The 26257-nt window shown below is 47.4% G+C and overlaps 1 non-coding gene and 1 pseudogene across 1 annotated transcript; one reads left to right on the top strand and one right to left on the bottom strand.

The window, feature by feature from the left end:
- The first annotated feature begins 18026 nt into the window (after positions 1-18026).
- LOC132245946 (small nucleolar RNA U3) lies at positions 18027-18218 on the top strand (annotated as a pseudogene).
- A 5157-nt stretch (positions 18219-23375) lies between these two features.
- On the bottom strand, positions 23376-23447 carry TRNAW-CCA (transfer RNA tryptophan (anticodon CCA)). The gene has a single exon. It is a non-coding gene; the product is annotated as a tRNA-Trp (tRNA).
- Between the last annotated feature and the right edge of the window lie 2810 nt (positions 23448-26257).

The following is a 26257-nucleotide window of genomic DNA, read 5'->3' as shown; positions in this document are numbered from 1 at the left end:
GAGCCATCACAGCCAAGAGGACTCAAGGAAGGTACGGAGAAGGACCTCCTCCATCTCCTTCTCAAAGAAGGTGCAGCTTGGCAACACCCCCAGAAAGTCAGGCTGGAAGGGATCTCACAGGGTTATCTACTTCAGCTCCGGATTAAAGCAGAATCATCATGACTAAACAATCCCAGACAAGTTTCTGTCTAACCTGCTCTTGAAAACTGTCAAGGGTCTCCACTTTCTACAACTTCTCCAGGTAGTCTGTTCCCATTTTAATCACTTTTATCACCAGAAACTCCTCCTAATCTCCAACCTAAATGCCCACTGCTGCTGTTTGAAGTCATTGCTCCTAGTCCTGTCTCCTATGGCCACAGAGAAAAAGCCATCTCCATTCTCTCTGTAATAACTCTTCCAGCATTTGATGAATGCGGGTTGCACATGGCCGGATGTGGAGCGGCAGCAAGCTTCACCCTCCCCCACCCCCCACCATTCCTGGTAGCGGTGGTGTGGGGTGATGGGTGGCAGTGCTCCATCCCTGCACCCCCCACCCCCGCACTTCATTCTTGATGGGCAATTGGCTAGTAAAAGAATAATAAACTTTCATAAGCAGAGGGTTTACTTTATCCAATGCTGTGAAAGGACAAGAAGCAGAGCATCAGATGAAGTAAACCCTCTGCTTACAAAAAATTATGCTATGCATTTCTGATTTAGTTAATCTATAAAGTGCAAATCTACCCTGCCTTCCACCTGACTTCAGACTAACATAGCTAACTTCAAGAAGAAATGAAGCCATATAATTTGAATAAAAAACAAATCAGTGCTTCCACAGCTTCATACATAACTTTTGCAGGATTACAGATATTATTGTCCCTCCTCTCTCTGTCTTTAGAGTAAGGGAGGTAGTGTAATGCAAAAAAGATGAAAATAGCAAGAGCCTACCTAAGGCCAGTTTTTCTACATTTTCGGGAGATTTTCCCAGAACAAGTCTATTTTACAACTGGTACCAGTTGCAACCCTTTGAATATTTGATTACAAACTTTTTTTGGTTATTGATCCTATATCCAAAATCTTTTGATATTCATATGAAAATGCATTACATATTACAGCACTGTGCCTCCACTGACTTTGGATTCTTACCACCGTGCTATTTATAGGAACTCTGAGGATGGCTGTGAATTCAGACCACATTTTCCGATGTCTATCTAAGAGTAGACTACAGGTTAAGCTTCATAAACTGAGTTGCAGAAATGTGTAGTTTTAGAAAACTACAACATAAGTACATATACAAAAAATAAATAACAGATATACTAGAATGTATCAAAATTGTCAAAACTATATACAATTTTAAGTCATAAAGCTTCAAATTTAAGTCATACGGCTTCACTTATTTCTACACAAATATTTAAAATAATGGTTAAGAATAAGGAAATCTTTCTAAAAACTGTGGGCCATTCAGTGCACTGGGAGAGGGGCTGCTGCCACCCCAAAATTTGCCATAGCCCCCACAACCTGCCTGCTGAACACCGGGGAGAGCCCGGTGGCACCGCCTGCCCCAGCCTGCAGCAGCAGCCTGCTGTTGTCCCACGTGCAGATCTGGGGGCCTGCGCCTCCCCCAGGAAGAGCCTGGTGCAGCCCCCCAGCCCGCAGCCCTCCTGGGGGGTGCATAGCAGCAAGAGCGGTGTGTCCCCATCCTGTGCCCTGTGCCCTGCACCCACTCTCAGTTCCTGCTGCCTTGCTGCCTGCTGCAACCCTGGGAGCTGCCAATGGACTGCGTTGCATGCCTCCCTTTGCCCCTTCCCTAGACCCAGCCTCTCTCCCTCTGTCCATCACCGCCATGAGACCATATCCCTATTTCTTACATTATAAAGTGGGTTCTTGTTATGTGAGTCTGATTTTTGCGCCATTCTCCAAGAACACATGCACTGTATAAATCAAGGGAAACTGTAGAAGTCACATAACTAAAAAAAAACGAACAACCCCATTCATCTGGCAAAAAACCTCTAGAAGTTTGTGATGAAAGTGAGAGGATGAATTGTTGGTGTGATCTTTGGTCCTTTTGAAATGAGTGTTAGCTTTAAGTTATATATGTTAGACATCAGTATCTGGAAAAAGCATGGGGCAGGTCCTTATAGACTATTTTGAAGGACCTTGAAGAGAACAAGGGGCAGGCGGGGGAGGGGGGGTGCATATCTACATGTGACATTTCCTGCGGCGTGGACTAGTTAGCTCCATAGTAAACACATGAACCCTATTAGGCTGGAGTAAACTAACTCTGCAGCAGGATAGTACTTGTGAATGGAAGTACTACCCTCCTATGGAGTTTTTGCTCTGCAGCAGTGCACATGTAGACCCTGCCTCAGCTGGCTGGGGCATGAGGGTGCCTCAGTGCAGGGGCTGCCTCCAGTGCATGAGCTGACCCCCTGGGACCTCCTGCCAGCCAGAACTTCTCCGACCCGACTCAAAATCCTGTGGTCCCAGGCGCATGTTCAAGCAGCACACCCAGAAACAATAAAGTTCAGGGCGATAAGCCAGGAATTGATTGCTCCACATCAATTGCATGTGTAGGTGTACTCAAGGACCAGGAACAGCCAGCATAGATACCCCAAGGGCAAGTCTTGCCTGGCCATCCTGATTTCCTTGTGTGATAAGGTGACAGGCTCTGTGGATGAGGAGATAACATTAGATGTGATATACCATGACTTTATCAACATTTTGGCACTGTCTCCCACAACATTCTCATTGTAAGGAAATACAGACAAGATGAAGGAGCTCTAAGATGTCTACAAAACTGGTTGGATCATAATGTTCAGTGAATAGTCACCTATGGCTCAGTGGCTTGTTTGAAAGAGATATCAAGTGGGGTTCCCCAGGACTTTGTCCTGAGCCTGGATTTGGACAATGGCACTGAGGACGTGTTTAGCATATTTGTAAATGACACCAAGTTGGGTAGAGTTGAAGACACCAGGGGGCAGGACTAAGATTTAGAATGACCTGGATAGACTGGAGAAATGATCTGCAAGTATCAGATGAAATTCAACAAGGACAAGTACAAACTTGTGCCCTTACGATGAAAAGACTGCATGAACAAAAACAGACTGGGGAGTGACTGACTAGGTTGCAATATTGTGCAGAAAGACGTAGTGATCACAGCAGACCATAAGCTGAATATGAACAAACAGTGGGCACTTGGTGAAAAACAGGCAACAGCAGCCTCAGTTTTATTAACAGGAGTGTGACTTGCAAATCAAGGGAAATATTCTGAAATATTCAGCATTGGTAAGGCCCTACCTGGAGTACTGTGAACAGTTTGAGGCCCCACCCTTTAAGACAGTTGGGGACAGTTTGGAAAAGTCCAGTGCAAAACCACAGAAATGATGGCCAATTATAGGGAGTATAGTGGAAATAGAGTAGCAATGGCCTCAAGCCCCAATAGGGTAAATTTAGGTTGGAGATTAAAAGGAACTTGGGGACTATGTGGGTGGTCAAGCATTGGAACAGGCTACCTGGAGAAATTACAGAAGTTCCCTGGAAGTTCCTGCAGACACTGGTCTGGGATAGTTTAGTCTGGGAGGCAGACACTGGTTAGGCAGACACTGGTCTGGGATAGTTTAGTCTGGGAGGCAGACCCGGGTTAGGCAGACACTGGTCTGGGATAGTTTAGTCTGGGAGGCAGACCCGGGTTAGGCAGACACTGGTCTGGGATAGTTTCGTTGGGGAGGATTCTGCTTTGAGCAGGGAGCTGGACTAGATGACCTTACAAGGTCTCTTCCAGTCTTACTCTCCTATGATCCTATGAGGGCACCATCAGTGGGGCCAGGATTTCATCTTCTCTCCACTGTGTTCTAGGAGTACTGTACTTTTGAAGCACTGCCTGACTTCTGCACTGGCCTTGGGAGAGTCAGTGGACAAAAATGCCAGCTAGGAGGGTAGAATCAGTAGCTTCATCCACTGAAATGTTCTGGACTTTGAGGCGGTATAAACCAATGTAGTCTATCAATTTCACCGTATTCTACCCAAGTGCAGGATTGACTGTCGCTGGGTAAAAAAAGGAAGTCAATTAAAATCTGGAGACATTACTGAGAGTCACACTTGATTAATAACACAACTCTGTGCAAGAAAGCTTACCTCTGAGAGAGTTTCCTGGCTGGGAGGGCCTGGTACTGGGGATTGGAGTAGATGACCCTGTGCAGACCTTTCCAGCTCTGCTTTCTTATGAAGTCTGAAGTCCACAGCAGGATCAGCTGTGTGGGAGGTGTGCCTCACTATTGAGAGGTTACTGGCATGACCATTTCTTTGTCTAGCCAATCTATAGGAAGTCACTGCCAGATTTGCTCACATGAAGTGTATCAGGGCCATCAGTGTCTGTGATTTCCTGAGAATTATTTGGCAGGGGGAAGGGATCCCACCACTAGTCCTGACCAGAGAGAAGCAGCCTTTAAGCAATAGCAGGTGATGGATTTTGACAGATACCTGAAAATTTTTTTAATTATTTTGACGTTCCTTGCTTTCATGAACACTTGGCTGTCAACTGTCAGGAGACATAGTTGGGAATGCCAAAAACAAGGTTTGGGTAATAACTTGGTAGGCACTGCTAGGTGGTGAATGAGAGACAGTAAATGATGCTTTCAAGCAGTTTGAAGTGGTAAGATTAAATTATTGCCAGGACAAATAAATAATCTAACTTTATTCCAATTATGTTGCTGCTCCATTAAAAGATATTGGCCTAAAAAATCCTTTCCTCTCACAAGATTTATAAGTAGCAGTTTATTATTCAAATGTTTACCTGTATATGATAAGTAATATGTTACCGTTTGCAGATAAGCACTATTGACCCTTTCTAGGTGAGCACTGTCTTTCCTTGTAGATTAGTACTGTTTTCCAAAACGTTAATGTACCCAAACACTGTTCATGAAGGATTGCCTTTATGAGTTGCTTGTGAATGCCATCAGAGAAAGAGAAATAGGACCAGAATCAAGCCTCAGGGCTGGCTTACATCTCAACCAGCTCCATCTTTGTTAATTTGCATAACTTTAATTAGCTCTGCACCCAAATAAACCAATGTCACTTTTGCCAATGGTATTGAATGTGCCTGTCTGAATCTGTCATTTCAGCTCTGAAATTCTCTAGGCCATTTTAATAGAAATAAACTGACCTACCAATGACCACTCCCAAGGGCCCTTCCCAACCAAGTGGCAATGATGGGAGGATGGGGTTGGGGAATACAGTGATGTCCATGGTAGCCCGCTCTAAACCAAAACTGAGGGCAGGTGTGGAAAGGAACCTACACCCCACAACCCTGATCTAGTCCACAAAGAGAGTGCGTTGTGAGGATTGGAGGCACACAATGACAGGAGCACCTTCTCCACACCACATTAAGCAGTCCTGTGCCACATTCTGCCAATCCCTTCTGTAGTCCCCGAACTATCTACTGCCACTCCAGCAATCTGTGCTTTGTGCCCAGAGCTGGTCTCTCACCACCAAATGCAATGTGTCCGATCACCTGTGGTGACAGGAATGTGGCACTGGGAGCATGTAATCAAAGACTGCAGTAGGGAGTTGCAAGAGGAGCCCTTAGTCCAGAGCAGGGAGGGCTGTGGCACTGACTGGGGGATTGGTGGCCAAAGGTGGTGGATAACCTGCCATTCTCAGAAGTTCTAGTCTGTACCCAAATTGGTTATATAACCTGTAAACATTTTTAAGAAAACAGTCTTTTTGTAGTTACTGAAGCAGCAATCCTCCAATTATGCAGTGATGAGAAGGGTGATCAAAACCTGGATGGTCTCAGCTGAAACCATCTTATATCAGATTAGTTACAAGGGTATGGGCTCATCCACGTGAACTAGGCATACTATATAATCTGGACAATTCATACAATCACAGCTGAGAAGTAATATGCGTTCTACCATCTATATTAGTTTAAAATGTCTGAGCTGTTCCAGACAATTTTTATATTTAGGGGGAAAGAAAACATACAAAGTGAGGTCTGCACTTTCCTTTTATTCACTGATATAAATCAGGAATCATTCCCCTGAAATAACATAGCTGAAAGCTCCCTTTAGTAGAGCTGTATGCATCTTTTAAATGACAGGAGAGAAGAAGAAACAGAATTTGATCTTTTTTTTAAGTGGCTACACAAGGAGATGCTTCTGCATTTTTATATCTAGCAGGAATTTTAGGATTTCGTAAAGAATTTTTTTTGCAAAAATCTTGCTGCTCTAATAAAAGATATCATTTCTACTGCAAGTTGTGATTGCCTTTTCCTCTAGACCAATACGGCTACAACCTGGATACCTGACACATGGAAGATATCAAATTTTAGCAAATTTTTAAAAATTAAATCTTCATATATTTCCAAGCAGGAAGCAACTGTGACATCCTGAAACCTGAGCTCCTGCTTCTGCCTTTGTGTCAAGGCAATTTGCATCATCACAGATCCTCACAGGAGGTGATAAGCTTCATACCAGCAATGAACGGACTGCCCAGAAGAGTTTTCCATCTCTTGACTCCTCTGTGAAATCCTATGAAATATGAACTTTCATTTCTACCCAGGAGAACTTTTGCAAGCTTTTTTCCAATGCCTGATGCAGGGTGTTTGTGCCCGAAAGCTTGCAATTAAAGATTTTTTTTTGCAAAAATCTTGTTGGTCTAATAAAAGACATCATCTCTACTATGAGTCCTGATTGCAGGATTCCTTAATAAACCCTTCTCTAGTGCAGGTATTGTTGTCTTTCCCCTCACTGTCTTCAGAGTCCTTTCCTCTTAATGCTGCTATATTGCCTGTACTGAATATGCTGTCCCACCATCTGGAATGAGGCTTGAGTGTCTCCTTTGTGTAAAATAGAGTGCCAAAGGGAGAGTGGATAAAAACGATGAAAATAGGAAGACCCCCATGGCCAATATTTCTCAATCTTCCTAGAACAAGCCTGTTTAACAATTTGCACCCTTTGCATCACTTTACAGGTTTTATTGCAAACTCTTGCAGCACTCCTCCTATCTCCTGAATCTTTTGTCATTCACACCACAATTATAGCACGGTACCTCCACTGACTGGATTCTGCCCAGAGTGAAATTCACTGGAGCTCTGGTGATGGCTGTGAATTCACTCCAGACTAGCACATGTGTAACTCAGAGCAGATTGCAAGCTAAATTTACTTAGCTCAGCTGGAGAAATGTGTCTTTTTAGATAGGAGACTAAGCTACATTTCAGAGTAAGTAAACATGAAAATAAATAAAAAATGTATGAGTGGAATTTAATAAATGTCTGTGTGTGTATAATAATAATAATATAATAATAATCATAATTTAATGTTATGTCAAATACCACTGAGATCTAATGGGAGATCCTGTAGTATTTAAAGCCTTTATACATCTTTAAAATTCACAAACTGAAGTTTAAGTCATAAGACTTCATTCATTTATTCAAAAAATATTTCACTATTATTAAAAATGAGGAACCGTGTATATGCTGCAAAGTATGTAAGAGACCATTTATACTTATTCTTTATATATTATCATGGACAGCCAGAAAGGAGTCTGATCTTAGATAAACAATGAATAGCATTTGCCAAAGAAAGAAAGATAGTTACAATACGTTTTATTAAATACTGTATTTCGAAGTTTGTAAAACAATTCTTGGCATGTATTGTATGAAATATCAAAGAGAGAAAGAAAGAACTGTGAATGAATTGAGAAAAATCTCACCTGTCTGTTGTTCCATACAGATTAATTCCTTAAATGAGGGAGGTGAAAATTTAAGTACTGACTCAAAGTGAGTTATAAATGTATGAAGATGATTCCCATTTCAAATAATCAGCTTCCACAAAAAAAGTTCTCCAGTCCCTTGTGAACCTGTCAAAATTTTCACTCTGAAACAATGTCCCAAAGGAGAAGAAAAGTGTGAGTCACTTAAACTGGTCAAATAAACGTTCTGCATTAAGTTGGAAAAATACCTCTACGAGTCTGTTATGAAGGTATCTATCCTTTTTATGAAATAAACTAAAGGAAGCATTATTTTCTCCTACTTTTCTTTATAAACTTGATCAGGTTTCTATCAACACAGGTAGATTTCATATTAATTTGTCAGGATGAAGGGATGAATTCTCATGAAGGGTGTAATGATGGCCCCTTGTTAAATGAATGCTAGTTATGAGAGTGGCCAGGATTGAACCTTTCATCCAAAGTGGTCTATTATCACAGGCCACATTGCAGTTGACCTGTGATACAGGCTGACTTTCCAGTCTAGGAAATCAGCCATACAGTGTCTCTGCTAGTACCCTGGATTGGTCACCTCCTGATTCCCTGAATCCTTAATTCCCCGTTGGCCTTTGGAAGCCAGTTGGCCAGACTGACATCTCAGAGGAGAAAAATAGTGTAGTTTAGTAAATTCAATGGATATATTCTGAGCTGAAGCTAAACCAATTTAGTCCGTCAAGTTCACCGTTTTACCAAAGCCCAGGATTGAATATCACTGGGCACGTCTACACACGCAATTACTGCTACATGGGTTTACTGCGCAGTATGAGTAGTATAGTTTACTGCATAGTGCTGGCTGGTGATGCAGTGAGTGCTGCCTCCAGCTCTGAAAGCAAAGCATTAAATGGGTTTTTTTAAGAAAAGGAAAGAGGTATGGACAGAGTGAGGAGGGTGGCACTCAGTCTGTCTGCAGGTGGAGCTTGGGGAACCCCAGCAGTGGGAGGTTGACCTTCAGGAACACCAGCTGCTCCACCAAACCAGGATCCAAGCAGGTGCGGTGGGGTGTCACAACATCCCCAGCGATGCTGAACACCCTCTTGCTTGAAACACTGGCCAGTGGACAAGATAGGTGTTCCCAGGCAACCATGGCCAGATCCTGCCACCTCTGGCTGCGAGTTGCCCAATAATCCAAGGGGTCTCAGTCTAGCGGCTCCATGTCCTTGGCGAGATAGGTAGCCCCCAGAGCCTTGACGTTACTTGCCCAAGGCTGGGGTCTGGTGCCTCTGGACCCCAAAATTGAAGCCATGACTTTGCCCCATATTGCCAGCAGCTGGCACAGAGGAGACTGGCTGGTGCTGGGAGTGTCAGCATGGAAAAGTGGATCCCCCTCTTCCACATCCCTTTGCCTCTGCCCTTCTGTCTCCTTGACTCTGTTCAACAGTACCTTCATCCTGTGATGGAGGGTTTTGGTGCTGCAGATGCTCCCCTTCACCCTTGGGTCGCACGTGCCCACCAGCACATGGACCGTACTGGACCGCAACAGATCCAGGCATTTTTTGATGCCCTCCTTCAGCCATTTCACCAGTACCTGCACCTCTAGTGAAAGCAGCTTGCCCCAGCCAGGAACACAATCCCCTGGAATTTCTCCATTTGGTTCTCCAGTTCCTTGACTACGGGGATCACCTGGCTAAGGAGGACATCCCCAGCGCTGAGGGTCTTTGTGGTTTCGAGGAATGGCTCGAGGACCACCAAGATCTGGGAGATGGTATCCCACTTCACATTGTTAAGTGGGTTGCTGATCCCAGTCTCCCTGAGCAAGGCCATCCCATGGATGGCCTTCTGTTGCTCCACCAGTCTTTCCAGCATCAGGTACATGGAGTTCCACTGAGTCTCCACATCCTGCATGATTTTGTGCTGTGGGATGCTCAGCTCTGCCTGTTTGTCCTGTGACATCTTGCCCCACTTGATGCTGTGGTGGAAGTAGCCCACCACCTTCCTGCATTTTGAAATCAGCTGAGTGGTAATGACAGCACCATCACCAGTAGCCCTGTCCCTCTCCAAGGCGTCCCTGACTATGAGGTGGAACTTGTGTGCCACACAACAATGCCAACAAAGTTGGCATCATGCACTGCCTTGACCATATTGGCCCCATTGTCGGTGACCATGAACCCACAGGTGAGCTCGTGCTGTTCAATGAGCCACCTGTGCACCATGCAGTTCATGGCCACCATGATCTCCCTTGCCGTGTGGGACTCATCCATCACCTCCACTTGAAGAAGAGCCCACCAATGCCCTGACTGATCGCACCAGTGCCCTGTGAGAGAGAGGTAGGCATGATCTCCACCCCAGCTGTTCTAGATGTTGCAAGGTGAGGTGCAGAGCTACCTGCAGACTTGCCTTGCACAGCTCCTCCCTCAAGTACTCCCTGCATGCCTCATACAGGGGAGCTGCACTCCAATCCAGGGATGCAGCATTATACTTTTTGCCTTAGCAAGCTTGCAGGTGATGTCGGGCACTTGTTACAAGAAGCATCACCTGGGGAATTGTAGGCCGTCTTTCCTTGTCCTGCATGTTTCCTCCTCTCTGCTGTTTCTCTCTGTTTTTTTGGCTTTGCCTGCCTCCCCTTCTACACCCTTCACACATGGCTGCCACAACCTTTGGTTATCTTAATGCCAATGGCTGCAGAGACCCTGTGAAATGGATGGCACTCTTTGATTTTCTGTGCCAGAAAAGGCTGGACATCTGCCTTTCTGCACACCAACTTGGCTAATCAAGCCAACTGGCGTGGCACCTGGAAGGGCTGCAGTTTCTTGAGTCAAAGCACCTCCCTCAGTGTAGAGGTCACGATTCTTCTGTCACCACAGCTGACACGTGACTTGGCAGTAGCCCAAGAGGTCGTACCTGGCTGCCTGCTCACCATTTGTATCCTGACTGCCTTCTTTAAGACCCTGGCTGACTTCTTGTAGAGCACAGCTGATGGTGACAACCTTCTCTTCCTGAGCAGGGACTTTAATTGCACAGTTGACACACGTCTTGTCCAGAATGGGCCACAGCCGCATCCATCCTCAGCCTGGAAGCTGTGGACTGCTTTGGAGGCAGCAGACCTTGTTGATGTGTGGCGCAATCTCCATGCCAATATGAGGCAGCATACCTGGCTGAAGGCGACCACCGGTGGGCTCTCCATGGCACTCCTTGATTGCTTGTATGTAACCAAGCACCACCTACTGCTCCTATGCAGAAGCCACATTACCTCAGCAGGACTGGAGGCACAGGTGAGGGAGCTCTGGGAGGAGGTTAGCAGGCTGAGGGGGATCAGGGAGGCAGAGGATGAAACTGATGGTTATTTCCTTTCCCTGCAGGACCAGGCACCCAAGGAAGAAGCACCCCGGGGAGGGCCCTCCACAGCAGAGTGGCAGACGGTCACATCCAGGACTGGAGCTGCTTGCAGCAAACCGGTACCAGTTCCTCCAGTCTGACTGGAGAACAGGTACGAGGCCCTGATGACCCTGCAGGAGATGGAAGTAGAGGAGGAAACCTCTGGGCAGGAAGAAACGCCACATTCTCCACACTCCGAACAGGTCAAGAGATCCAAGCAGACCCAGAGGAGGAGGCATCAAGTGATTGTCATAGGCGACTCCATCCTGAGAGGTACGGAAGGGCCCATCTGTCGCCAGAACCCCTCAACACAAGAGGTCTACTGCCTGCCCAAAGCAAAGATTCGGGACGTGACAGAAATAATCCAGGCCATGATTCAGCCCACCAATTACTACCCCATGGTCCTAGTCCATGTGGGTACTAATGATGTGGCCAGAAGAAGCCCCGATCACCTGATGATGGACTACCATGCTCTGGGCGGCGTGCTGAGGGAGTTCGGTGCACAGGTGGTATTCTCTTCCATCCTACCAGTGAGCGGACGCGGAAGACGGCAGGAGAACTGCATCCGAGAGACCAACTGGTGGCTTCGGCAATGGTGTCTCAAGGCAGGCTTCGGCTTCCTGGACAATGACCCGCACATCACAACGAGGGACATGCTCAGCTGGGATGGGCTTCACCTGTCCCCCAAAGGTAAGTGTGTGTTCTCTTCTAGATTGGCGGATCTCCTCCAGTGGGCTTTAAACTAGGCTCATTGAGGGGAGGGGAAGATGAGAGCAGGGGAAGCTGTGGACCACCAAACCATGTGGCACCCACAAGGACAGCCCAGCTTGAAGAAGGAGAACATCGGGAACCTGCAAGCCATGGGGCGGCCAGCAGTACAGCACAGGTAAGCAATAAGCAGGTAAGAAATAAGGGGCCCCTTGGGAATCGGAGCTGGGGGGCAGCAAAGGCACCAGTCACAGGGCTCAAGTGCCTATATACTAATGCTAGGAGCATGGGGAACAAGCAGGATGAACTAGCGCTCCTGCTTGCAGAAAACACCTACGACTTAGTAGGGCTAACTGAAACCTGGTGGGATTCATCCCACGACTGGGCGGTACATATTGAGGGTTATAGGCTGCACAGAAAGGACAGGGTGGGGAAGAAAGGGGCGGGGGGTTGCGCTCTATGTCCATGAGCAATATACATCAACCCTCATCAAGACGGAATCGGAGGAGGAGAAAGTAGAAGGATTGTGGGTTAGGTTACATGGAGGGCAAGGAGAAAGGGATTTGGTGGTAGGGGTCTGCTACAGACCCCCACACCAAGGGGAGGAACTAGATTCGGGGCTCCTGAGGCAGCTCTCAGAGACCATAAAAACTAAGGAGGCGGTAGTCATGGGGGACCTAAACTACCCAGACATCTGCTGGGAGACACAGACAGCAAATTCCCACCATTCATGCAGGTTCCTATCCTGTGTACAGGACCTCCATCTGACGCAGGACATAAACGGTCCCACTAGGGGGAATGCCTTACTGGACCTGGTATTGGCAACGATGGATGACGTGGTAGGGGACTTACAGATCGGTGGTCATCTGTGGGACAGTGATCACCAAATAATAGAATTCATCATAAGACGTCGAGTGGGTAAGGTAACTAGTAGGGTGAAAGTGCTAGACTTTAGGAAAGCTGATTTCAATGAACTCAGGCAATTAGTCAAGGACGCACTGCAGAGTAGGAGTTTTGAAGAGATGGGAGCCCAGGAAAGGTGGCTGTGCCTTAAGGAAATGATCCTTCGGGCACAGAGGGAGATGATCCTGATGTGAGGAAAAAGAGGGAAAGGGGCCAGGAGGCTTCCTTGGCTGACCAGAGAAATGCAGAGCAGCTTATGGGCCAAAAGGGGGGCATATAAAAAGTGGAAATGGGGAGAGATTATCAAAGATGAATATACCTCCTCTGCTCGCACTTGTAGGGAGGCAGTTAGATGGGCCAAAGTACCACGGAGCTGAGGATGACATCCCAAGTAAAGGATAACAAACAATTGTTTTTTAGATATATAGGGAGTAAAAGGAAGGCCCAGGGACAAATAGGACCCCTGCTAAATGGGCAGCAGCAATTGGTGACAGACAGGGGGGACAAGGCTGAACTCAACGGGTTCTTTGCCTCAGTGTTCCTAAGCGAGGGGCATGACAAGTCTCTCACTGGGGTTGTAGAGAGGCAGCAGCAAGGCGCCAGACTGCCATGCGTAGACCCTGAGATGGTGCAGAGTCACTTGGAGGAACTGGATGCCTTTAAGTCGGCAGGCCCAGATGAGCGCCATCCGAGGGTACTGAAGGCACTGGCTGACGTCATTGCAGAGCCACTGGCGGGAATATTCGAACGCTCGTGGCGCACGGGCCAAGTCCCGGAGGACTGGAAAAGGGCCAATGTGGTCCCCATTTTCAACAAGGGGAGCAAGGAGGACCTGGGCAACTACAGACCAGTCAGTCTCACCTCCATCCTTGGCAAAGTCTTTGAAAAAATTATCAAGGCTCACATTTGCAAGAGCCCGGCAGGACAAATTATGCTGAGGGGAAACCAGCACGGGTTTGTAGCAGGCAGATCATGCCTGACCAATCTAGTCTCTTTTTATGACCAGGTTACAAAACACCTGGACGCAGGAGTAGGGGTGGATGTCGTATACTTGGACTTCAGGAAGGCCTTCGATACGGTATCCCACCCCATACTGGTGAACAAGTTAAGAGGCTGTGACTTGGATGACTACACAGTTCAGTGGGTGGCGAATTGGCTGGAGGGTCACGCCCAGAGAGTCGTGGTGGATGGGTCGGTTTCGACCTGGAAGGGTGAGGGCAGTGGGGTCCCGCAGGGCTTGGTCCTTGGACCAATACTCTTCAATGTCTTCATCAGCGACTTGTACGAGGGAGTGAAGGGTACTCTGTCCAAGTTTGCGGATGACACAAAACTGTGGGTAGAAGTGGACATGCCGGAGGGCAGGGATCAGCTGCAAGCAGACCTGGACAGGTTGGACATATGGGCGGAAAACAACAGAATGCAGTTCAACAAGGAGAAATGCAAAGTGCTGCACCTAGGAAAGAAAAATGTCCAGCACACCTACTGCCTAGGGAATGACCTGCTGGGTGGCACGGAAGCAGAAAGGGATCTTGGAGTCCTAGTGGACTCCAAGATGAACATGAGTCGGCAGTGTGATGAAGCCCTCAGAAAAGCTAATGGCACTTTATCGTGCATCAGCAGATGCATGATGAACAGATCCAAGGCGGTGATACTTCCCCTCTATCGGGTGCTGGTCAGACCGCATTTGGAGTACTGCGTGCAATTCTGGGCACCGCACTTCAAGAGGGATGTGGATAACCTGGAGAGGGTCCAGAGAAGGGCAACTCGTATGGTTAAGGGCCTGCAGACCAAGCCCTATGAGGAGAGACTAGGGCACCTGGACCTCTTCAGCCTCCGCAAGGGACGGTTGAGAGGCGACCTTGTGGCTGCCTATAAGTTCATCATGGGGGCACAGAAGGGAATTGGTGAGGCTTTACCTCACCAAGGCACCCCTGGGGGTTACAAGAAATAATGGCCACAAGCTAGCAGAGAGCAGATTTAGACTGGACATTAGGAAGAACTTCTTCACAGTTCGAGTGGTCAAGGTCTGGAACAGGCTTCCAAGGGGGGTGGTGCTCTCCCCTACCCTGGGGGTCTTCAAGAGAAGGTTAGATGGGCATCTAGCTGGGGTCATCTAGACCCAGCACTCTTTCCTGCCTATGCAGGGGGTCGGACTCTATGATCTATTGAGGTCCCTTCCAACCTTAACATCTATGAATCTATGAATCTATGACTATCAGATCACAGCCTGGTCACTTGTGTCCTGAGCCTACCTGGCAGGACACATTCCCGAGCACCCTACTGGTGCCTGAATACTAGTCTGTTACAAGATGTTCACTTCCATGACAGTAGTACCAGGAACCACTTTGACGCCCTCCCCCGGAAGGCCCTGTATCTGGAAGTGATTTGGGTCCGCCAGTCCTGCATCCTTGCCAGTCATCTCAATGTGATGTGGCGGAAGCATGTAGGGGCACTGGCACTCCCGCCAGCCTGCCCTGCCTGGTGTATGCTTTACAGGCCCCCCATTTCCACAAAAACTGGCAATCTCCAGTGGCAGTTGCTACATGGGATACTGGCCATCAGCACTCTCATCCGTCACATGGACTCGGCTGTGTCAGTGGCCTGTCCCTTTTGTCCAAGGGGAGTGGAGGAGGATCTTAACCATGCCTTCCTCAGTTGCCCCTGATTGTCATAGCTCTTTGCTGCCCTCAGCACTTTGCTTGAGGTGCTAGGTTTGGACCTCTCAGAGTCCATGTATTTGCTTTCCTTCCTGTACCGGGTGGCCAATGGAGATATCTTCTGCCTGGCCAACTTCTTACTCAGCCAGGCTAAGATGGTCACCCTCAAGAGCCACAAGAACTGACTTGCCGGGGCCAGCTCAGACAACACCCTGCAACGCTTCAAGGTTTTGGTACAGGCACGCCTGTCACTGGAGTTTGAGCATGCTGTCCTCCAGCAGACAGTGCCTACCTTCCAGGCACATTGGGCAATTCAGGGGTTGCTTTGCAGTGTCATGGGTGGCCATTTAGTCTTTGCACTGTGATACTGCTAGCCCCTTCCTGGGGTACTGGCAGAGGTCTCAGCAGGCTGATGTTGTACTGGATATTTCTGCTTTTAGACAGTCTCTGTCTCTGTCTCTCTCTGTAAGGGAGCGGGGTTGTGCTGCCTGGAGCTGAGCTGTGTCTCTACTGTAACAGTTGTGTTCTGTCCCTTAACATTTCCTGCCACACCTTTGATGGTTAGAGAGGTACTAAACACACTGGGAGACAAAAATAAGTTAGAGGCTCAGGAGGTCTGTTTATCTTCACAGAGCTCCACCATCCCCATCCCCTGCCCTAACCACACCAGATGTTCCGGGCTTGTTAAAATTTGCCTACTAGATTGAGAGTCCGGTGTTAGTCCCATGGGCCCCCTAGTTGGGGTCTCCTGATAAGTTGACTGTTTGCCTCGTTCTTCCCCACATGGGTCCCAAGACAGCCACCTCTCAGTTCTAATCCCACCCTTATCTTCAGAGATACAGGTAGAGAGGTAGAAAGAGAGAGAGAGATAGCGATAGAAAGAAAAAGAGATAGGTATAGAAATAGAGAGTCTCCATCTCTCTCTCTCTCTCTCTCTCTCTCTATATATATATATATGTTTTGGCTAAGAGCCTGTGTGATGAGGGGGCATTTGAATCTCAAGGCCTCAGGACTTTGAGTCTTTAATATAGGTTGCCTCGCATGGATTTGGGGAGTATCTGAAACTCCAAACTGATGGGTCTGAGAGGGAGGACACTGTAGCAGAAAGCCCCTTTTCCTCTTGCCTGCAGTTGCTCTCCCCTCCTTGGATATGTTTTTCCTCTTCTACCTTTCCTTCCTTCCTCTTTCTTTCACTTTAAGATAAGGAATTGTGTTTTGAAATTTGTATGTGTGCATTTTGTATCTCCCCTTGTTTGGTATTTTTATCTATTTGTGTGCCATGGCATTACTTTTGTAGCTTATATTTTATACTCCTCACCTTTCAACTTTCAACTAAATGTGTTTAGTTTCATAACTACGTTATACATTGTAACAATGTTAACAAGGGCAGGAATCAAACTGCCCTTCCCTGTATCAGGCTGGCCCCTGAAAGAGTGAGTGAATCAGTGATTGAATGTGTAACACGGTAGCAGGCAGCAATTAACACCTAAGGAAACTACAGATCAACCAACGGAAGAACTCAATAGAAGACAATATAACAACCAGGAAATCTCTAAACCTCACTGATCAAGGGCTAGAAGCCCTGGCCTGAGTTAATCAATGCCGGGGACCAACTTTTGGACTGAATATCTCTAGATCGACCGCTCCCAGAGCCCTATTGAAAATTCATCAACGAACTCCCAAACTTGCACGTACATGCAGATGATCCCTGGGGCTGACAGATGCCATCCAGTAGCCACTGAGAGGGAAGTCCCACGAGGGTCAAGAACCCCTGGATTGGGCAAACCTGAAAATTGGGAGCCACCAAAGTCTGCCAAGAACAGATAAAAAGCAGTGAAAAGTGACCCTCAGTGGCGCCCTCTTGATCTCCAACTTGACCAGCACCCGACCTGTCCAGCCAGAAGGACCAGCCGGCGACCCACTTCTGGAAGATAACACCACGCTGAAAGAAGCCTCAACGGCAGACTCCAGTGCCTGTGGGATAGGTATACCTGACTCTTGTAGCTTGCTACTGTGTGTGTGCATGTGTGTGTGTGTGTGTGTGTGTGTGTGTGGACCAGCCCCAAGGTTTATGATTTAATTTCATTACAGTGCTTCAATCTGCCTAATAAACCAGAATTTTAAGGATCTTGAGTTGGACATTTGTAGCCAACAACACCTGCCCAGTGATAGAACAAAACAAACTTCAGTGATTGATTTCTGGTCTATTGAAATTAGGAACTTGTTTATTGGGTATTCCCTAATTGAATATGGAACTGATTTAGTCCTTGAAATGAAATTTGTAGAAAGAAAAGTGTCTGCCAGAGGAAATACCATGATTATGAAGGTGGTTTTCATGGGGTGCCTCTTCATTGCACTCTGGTCAGGCTGGCCTCTGAGAGTTTCCCCAAATGCACTAAACTTAAGTGACTTATTTTGTGGTAATGGGGGACTGTATTCATGCTTTCCCCTGGACTTGCTCCTTGGTTTTTTGGCTAGGAACAACTGAGATTAGGATTAGTCTAAATCCCAAAGCCTCTGGGCAGTGGGGCTTTCAGATTGGATACTCACCAAATCCATCACAGGCATCCTAAGTCCTAAACTAACAGGTCTAGGAGAGAAGATGCTTGACAAGTGGTAGAGCCACAAATACCTGAACAATTGTGCTATGTTCATTTGAAATTTGTAACTCAATGATTGGGCCTTGCCCAACTGAACCTGCAACTGATTTTTGCCCTTGAAACAAAATTAAAAATAAATAAATAATTGATTGGTCTCACTACCTATGACAGGGAGTTGTAATGTTCTCTCCTGAGTGCAAAGTGAGCAGGTAGTGCTGCCATGGTGCAGCTGTTGCCAGCTACTATGACTGTTCTGCTTCCCCTGCAGGGTAAGATGGGGGTGGGCACTCTGAGATGTGAACCTCTTCATGGAAAATTTAATAATAGAGGTGTTTTTTGTTTTTTTCTTTTGATGCTTTGGTCTTTTTTTTTTTTCTTTTTTTTTAAGTTTTTTTTTTTTTTTGCTGTGTGTTTTTGGTGCTAAATTATCTGATTTCCTTAGCGTGATCTGACCTTGACATATCTGACCTTGACATGCTCAGGAAATGGGCGGATAAGCATACTTATAGGCTCGGCAGTGCTATGGTGGCTACCACTATGGATGAAAGGGACTTGGGGGTCATGACTGACCACAAGATGAACATGAGCCTTTAATGTGATGCTGCTGCTAGTAAAGCAACCAACATGCTGGCTTGCATCCATAGATGCTTCTCAAACAAATCCCAGGACGTCGTTCTCCCCTTGTACTTGGCCTTGGTGAGGCCACAGCTGGAGTACTGCGTCCAGTTTTGGGCTCCACAATTCAAAAAGGATGTGGAGAAGCTTGAGAGAGTCCACAGGAGAGCCACGCACATGATCAGAGGTCAGGAAAACAGACCTTACGATGACAGGCTGAGAGCCCTGGGACTCTTCAGCCTGGAAAAACACAGGCTCAGGGGTGATCTGATGGCTGCCAATAAGTTTATCAGGGATGTTCACCAAGATCTGGGGGAACGTCTGTTCACCAGAGCGCCCCAAGGGATGACGAGGTCGAATGGTCATAAACTCTTCCAAGACCGTTTCAGGCTGGACATAAGGAAGAACTTCTTTACTGTCCAAGCCCCCAAGGTCTGCAATAGCCTGCCATCGGAGGTGGGTCATGCACCTACTTTGAATGCCTTCAAGAGAAAGTTGGATGTTTATCTTGCTGGGATCCTATGACTCCTGCTGACTTCCTGCTTCTCGGGCAGGGGGCTGGACTCAATGATCTTCTGTGGTCCCTTCTAGCCCTAATGTCTATGAAATCTATGAAATCTATTCCTTGTTGCTGACCTGTACCAGATGCTAGGGTTTTGTTAGTTTGGGGGGAATTTTTGCATGTAGTGTATAAGCAACTGTAATGAATATTTATTTCCCTTGCAAATTGTTTTTGGTCAGTGGCATTGTAATTCACGTTGTGCTTGTATGCTTTATAAGTACTTCTTTAAAGGAGTTTGAAAAAGCAAAGGGGAATGATTTGTTAAAGGGTCAATGTTCTCTTCTTCCCTCATTTTCAGAGCTTGCAATAGTAGCCCCTGTAAGCAATTCTCCTTAAGAAAACACATCTATCTGTGATTTGCTATTAGAAAAGTTTGATTAGATCCCATTACTTTCAAAAGTTTTAGTAGCAAGTTTTAACTATCAGAAACCTTGAGACAAAGGGGACCATGTATTAGGGCTGCTAATACCACAGCACTGATAGCCCTGTTTTTAATTATCACAGTTTGCATTTTGCTTGGAGTATGCACACTGGGTAATGCATATGTATGCACCCAAATAGGACACAATGCACGGTGTATAAATTAATTGGAATACAGACACCCTGTTTTTGTTTTTTCTTTTCAAAGGAAATAGTAACATTTTTCATGCTTATATCACTTTTTTCATGAACAGGGATCTGGGTTGTGGAGGAAAGGATGGTGGAGGAGGCCACCAAGACTGAGCACAGCTTCAAGAATGGTAAGACTCCTGGGGTAGATCTACTGCCCAAGGAGTTCCATGTTACCTTCTAGAACCAGGTTGGCCCAGAGCTGCTGGAGGTCTCTAGGGAGTAGCTGCAGGATGGTCATCCATGGACTGGGATGGCTCAGGGCTCCATAACCCTTCTCTACAAGAAGCAGACAAGGAAGTGTCACAACCCAAGGGTGTGATTTTTGTTTGTGTGTGCTTCGGCACTGCTAAATTATTTCCCGCCACTAGGAGCTTTCTTTGCAGGGTGTATTTCTTAGTTGCAAAAGAGAAATGCATGGTGCAAGGAGTTCCCGCCATTCGCATGCAAATTTGTGTCCCACTATTGGTCAGTTCTAAATTATTCCCACGTGGCAGCTAGCGATTGGCCTGCTAGCCGTATAAGAGACTTGAGCGGTTTCCGCCCAAGTTGGAGATCTCCGGAGGAGAACCTCGCAAGGGAGGACTCCGTAATCATCTTGAGGAGAAGTCTAGGTGCGCTGTGGAGTTTATCAAACCCTGTGTGTGCCTTAGAGCTGTCTATAGAGGTCTGATCAACCTCTGGCCTCTCCCCGTCGCTGAGCACAATCCTTCGACGAACCCCTCTTCCCTGCGCACAAGTTCCACGAAGTCTAGCAAGCTTCATGTGAGTTTATCCAGAGCTCTGTCTGAGTCCTTATGAGTTGAAACTGGAACTTAAGCGAAGCTTTTCCTGGAAGTTTTCCAGCCTACAACGCGACCATCTACGGTGTAAGTAAACGATCTTAAACAACCTTTAAGCGTCCGTGCCTAATTCTAGTCTGCCGACCTGCATTCCCCAACCCGCGTGCCAGGGCTGCTGGCCACAGCCTGTGTGAAAGCCCCCGAGAACCTGGGACCACTCCCGGCCCGCACAGGAAGGAGCTGAGGAACTGGAGGCCCACAATGCTCCTGAACTTTGAGTATAAATTGATGGCTAAAGTCTTGGCTGAGTGCTTCAATTTGGTTATAGGTGCAGTGATGGACAAGGGCGAGACATGTGTGGTGCCAGAATGGCATGGAGCCCTGCTGCTGCTGCTGAATGTGCTGTGGTGCCAACAGGAGAGAAGGTTGCACATCGCTGTGCTGAAACTTGATGTGGAAAAGGGTATGACTGAGTATCCCACTGATTGCTCTTCAAGATGCTGAAGAAGATAGGGGTCCTCCTGACCTTCATTGGCTGGATAAAGATGGTGTACACTGATGTGAGCAACAGGGTGCTGGTGCACAAGTTTCTGACAACCCTGATCATGATGGAGTTGGATGTGTGGCAGGCTGCCCGTTCTCACTGATCCTGTTAATTTGTGTGATGTAACTGCTAGACCAACAGCTCAGTAGAGACCATGTATCCCTGGAGTGGAGGCTCCCAGGGAATGCAGGGGTGATGCAAAAGTCCTGGCATACATAGATGACCTCACTGTCCCATGTAGGGAGAAAAGCTCAATGGAAAATTTGTTACAACACTCCCAAGTGTATGGAGCAGTGGCAGAGACCAAGATTACCATGGGCAAGAGTACCTGCCTGGCATTGGAAGAACTTGAAGACCTGCAGTATTCTGTCCCCCATGAGGTAAAGATCCTTGGCGTGGTATTTGGCCTGGAGGTGACTGGACAGAAAATCTGGGATAAGACCAAGGTGAAACTGAGATTGGGACCGTGGAGTATACACGGATTGATAATTGTGGGTGGGGTGTGGTATTCACAAGGGCAGCGTTGCTACCACTGTTTCTGTACACCATACTGGCCTTCCCCACCTCAGAGCAAAACATCTGTAGAGTAAAGAGGCCCATGTGTGTCTTGTTCTGGGGCACAAGATGGGAGAAAGTAACAAGGAGCATTCTCTACAAGAAGAAAAGACTGGGGGCCAAGGAATGCCAAACATGTCCTGCTTCTGCTTACCAATGCTGCGTGTTGGCCCATCCTTCAGGACTATATGTTCTGTTATATTCCTTGATGCCCTGTTGAAATCCAAGCATTTTCATGTGATCGGGGGTGCCATATTGCTTCTGGTTTGGTGCTTGGGCCACAATCATAGGCCAAGTTTCATAGGACAGGTGCTTCAAGAGAAGGAGCCTTTTCAGGTTAGCAACAGGAATAGCACAAAGGCAGGTCCTTGAAGGACACTTTGTGAGTTAAGGGGCAGTTCAGGGAAAGGGAACACCAAGGGAAAGTGGTGCGGCATGAGCAAAGTCCAAGAGCAGGAGAACGGCCCAAGAGCAGAGGCTCTAGCTGCGTACACCTCACACCCTCAGGGTGGAAGGTTTTAGCAACCAGTGGCCCCCCAGGAAGAACAAGGTATTGACCCTGGTGTGACCTGAATACACAACTTTCACACATGAAATCACACATTCTTTCATTGCCTCACAAGGGTACAGCATTTATCTCCCCCCACCCCCCCCGCCCCAGCCGCCCCTCATTATCCCCTCCTCCTTCACAACCTTCCTCTTCCTCTAGATAGGCACACAGCTTTTACTCAGCACCTGACCCCATCCTGCCATACTATTTCCTGGAAAAACTCATGCTCAATAAACCAAAATAGACACTCACCCACCACCATTTCCACACTTCAGGCAGAAGTCCAGAAAGTGGTGATCTTTCTCATCTTGCCAACTTAGCACAGCAAAACTGAAGGGATCCTCCCCACCTTTCAAGGAGTAAGCAAAGCACTCTGGTCTACTCCAGTTCACCAGGTCCACTTTTCTTTCAAGCTAAACACTGAGGAGTCCCTTGTTTCACCACCAATGTTCTTCCCCATGTGGGCGGCCTTTCAGAGGAACCCAAAACCCACGCAGATAAAAAAGGAGACAGATCCTGGTGAAACAGCATTCTGAATGGGAGTCGAATGGGAGTTGAAGAAACTACCATGATATCACACTGCCAGAAGAAAAGGATCATTCTCTCTCCTCTCCACCACTTCTCAACCAGGAAGCTTTTCTCTTTGCCATGTACAGAATGATGATTTTAGAAGGACAAAGATAGTCTTAAATGGCCCATGGAATCAATTGATTCCCTTACTTCTTCCTGAATAGCAATGCCACTTCCCCAATAAGGTGGCTGAATTTAAAGTTGGGGTGGAGCAGAAATTAACATGAGGTGCAATCGTACAAGTTCACCCTCCCTCCTCGATTCCCCAGTGCTCCAGTATGTCTTTGAATAACACACCTCAATCCCATTCGTCTTCACCCCCCAATGTATCACACAGAAAAGACTCACCCAGCACAAATAGGGACCCTCTGAGGAGAAGACCATGCTGAAGTGATCTTTCCTACTCGGTTGATCCAGCACAGGGAACCTGATGTGCCGCTGTCCACCCTCCCAGAGAAACACAAAGTTTCCCAGGCTACTCTATCAGGCCAGACAACCATTCTATCTGCCCCAGGCTTCAAGGCCTGGTGTTTTTCTTTAAAGCCATCTTTGGAAAAAGGGCCCCCTTTGGCATCTGCTCACTGCCTCAACACTAACACAGCACAGAAAGCACCACAAGTGGTGAGAGTCGGCCAGGAACTCAGAAACTGCTCAAAAGGAGGAGAAGTTGACCCCAGTGTGACTTGAACACACAACCTTCGGATCTGGAGTCAGATATGCTACCATGGCACCATGGGGCCACATGCTTTTGTCTTCTCTCTCTCCTTTTTATAACTGGTGCCCAAAGGCCTCCTACTTGGTACATGTAGGGCTTTTGCACCCACCCCTATTCCAAGTGTCCATTCCAGTGAATTCTCCAGACTTTCCTTACGCTGCCTGTGACTTTCACAGAAATCCAAAAAGCACAGCCGAACCTCAGCATGATTTTAATGCACAACTTACTTAAGCTTCTCCCTGAAATATAGGTTGTATCTTTCAAAGAGCTGCCAAACTACCCTACAGCAACCAAGTGCAAAGAGAACGAACCGCCCACTGACTTGACAGTCATAGTTGTCACCTGCCATCTCATACTTGAACCACTAGAAATGATCGTCAAACAATGGCAGCATGTGCTCAAGAAGGAGCAAACCTGAGAGAAATCTTCCCTCCCAACACCGTTTTGCCGGCTTTTAGGCATCCTCCTCACTTCCCCAACCCATCATCAGAGGCCTATATCCCTGCACACGTGGGTCCAAATTATGGGATGAAACTTCACAGTGGGTGTGCCTACACATGTTATTCATGCACATGAAAAAACTCTGCCTCTTATTGCTCCAGAAGTTTTGCTCCTGGGCATGTTGTTGGAACATTTGCCTGGGAGCAATTAACACTGGAGCAATCAGCTCCACACTTTATTCATGTGCAGCGTGTGGATCCTGGTCGGAGCAGCCCCAGCCAGCAGGGGTAGCCTGCCAACTGAGGGATGCTTCAACTGGGATCAGTGTGCTCTGGAGATGTTGGGTGCAGCATGAGAGTGCTTCAGGTTGGGGCTAGCCAGCAGGCATCCCCTGTACCAAAGCATTCTTGTGAACCAGCTTGCCAAGCCTGGGGATCTGAGGCCTCGACCATCCCATGGTCCAATGACTGAGTAACTGGCTCCATGGTTGGACCCCATGAGTACTAGTTGTTGGGAGCAAGTCAATGTTGCACAAGGTGACCAGTGGGGTGCCTCAGGGCTCAGTACTTATGCTGGTACTCTTCAGCATCTTCATTAATTATCTGGATTCAGGCCTCTGATGCACACTGGCAAAGTTCGTGGATGACACTGAACTATGGGGGAAGGCAGCCACACTGGAAGACAGGCTGGGGATACAGGCTGACCTGGGCATTCTCGCAAGGTGGGCAGACCAAAACCTGGTGGCATTCAACATCGAGAAATGCAGGGTGCTCCACCTTGGAGAAAAATTCAGCATCATACTTATAGGCTCCGCAGTGCTACACTCACTAGCAGCATGACTGAAAGAGATTTGGCAGTCTTGATTGACCACAAGATGAACATGTGCCACCAATGTGATGCTGTGGCTGCCAAAGGAAATCAAACTCTGGCACACATCTACAAATGCATCTCAAACAAAACCAGGGACATCATCCTCCTGCTTTACTCGGCCTTAGTGAGGCCACAGCTGGAGTAGTGTGCCCAGTTTTGGGCCCACCACTTCAGGAGGAATGTTGGTAAGCCTGAGTAAGTCCAGAGGAGAGCCACCCACATGATCAAAGGCCAAGAGAACAAGCCTTACGAGGAGAGGCTGAGGGACTTGGCACTCTTCAGCCTGGAGAAGACAAGACTCAGGAGAGACTTGGGGCAGCCTATAAGTATATAAGATGGGTACACCAGAACCTTAGAGAGCAGTTGTTCACCAGAGCCCCACAAGGGATAACAATATCTAATGACCACAAACTCCTGGAAGGCTGATTTAGACTGGACGCGAGGAAAAACTTCTTCACAGTCCAAGTGTCCAGGGTCTGAAAGATACTCCCCAACCCACCCCACCCCCACCCTGAGCTGGTGCAAGCACCTACTCTGGACTCATTGAAAAGGTGCTTGGATGTTTATCCAGCAGACTTCCTGACTACGGCAGGGGGGCTGGTCCAATTATCTCATGTGGTCCCTTCCAACCACTAATGTGTATGAAATCTATGACGTCTGTGGGTACACAGGCACTGCTGCACACACACACATACACACACACACACACACACAACATAACTACTCCAGAGCACGGTAGTATTTTATTTATGAATACTGCCCTGCTGTGGAGTTAATTAGCTTCCTGTGCTCTAATAGGGGTGCATGTGTACATGTCGAGATGTTTGCTGCTAAGCTAATTAGCAAGCTCTGCAGTAAGCGCTGTCTGTCGATGCACCCAGGGTGAACACATAACAAGATGGTCCGTGGACTCCTGGTGAGAGCCCCTCGATGCAACAGGTGGTAAATACTAGGGCTGTGCGAAACAGCCCCGTTCCACTTCGACTTCCATTTCACATTTCAACACCGGTAGGACAGCATACTGGGAATTAGGCAAACAACAGGAGAACACATTTGCTCTTTTACGACCAGAGAGCACAGACACACACACTGCTTGTATTTCAATCTTGAAGGAGATCATCTTGTTTCTGGTTGATGTACTACCTTGGACATTCTTCCCCCCACAGGGAGAGCACTGGGATCTTCCCCTTCCCACAAACCTGTCTTCTGGGTCCCTGGCTTTGAGGGACCATTACCAGTGGTTTCACTGCTTGGGTGTGGTGAAGGCTGGGTGTTTTCAGTGGAAATAACACTACACTTTGAAGGGGAAACAATCATGAGGAGCAGGATACAAGCTTGCATGGGGAATGCCTGGAGGTTTCCTAGGCAGGGACCTTAACTTCCCAGGATTCCCAGTCAGCTGCTAAGTTGTAATAAACCAGTCCTAGGCAGAGAAAAGGAAGAGAAGAGGACGAAGAAGGTAGCAGTAATGAAGAAGAGCCCAGGCTCTCTGAGTGTAAATACGGGGTATAAAATTCAGCACTC

This window comes from Alligator mississippiensis, chromosome 15 (assembly GCF_030867095.1).
Source record: "Alligator mississippiensis isolate rAllMis1 chromosome 15, rAllMis1, whole genome shotgun sequence".
In the NCBI taxonomy this organism is placed as follows: Eukaryota; Metazoa; Chordata; order Crocodylia; family Alligatoridae; genus Alligator; species Alligator mississippiensis.
This window is presented reverse-complemented; position numbering and strand designations above follow the sequence as displayed.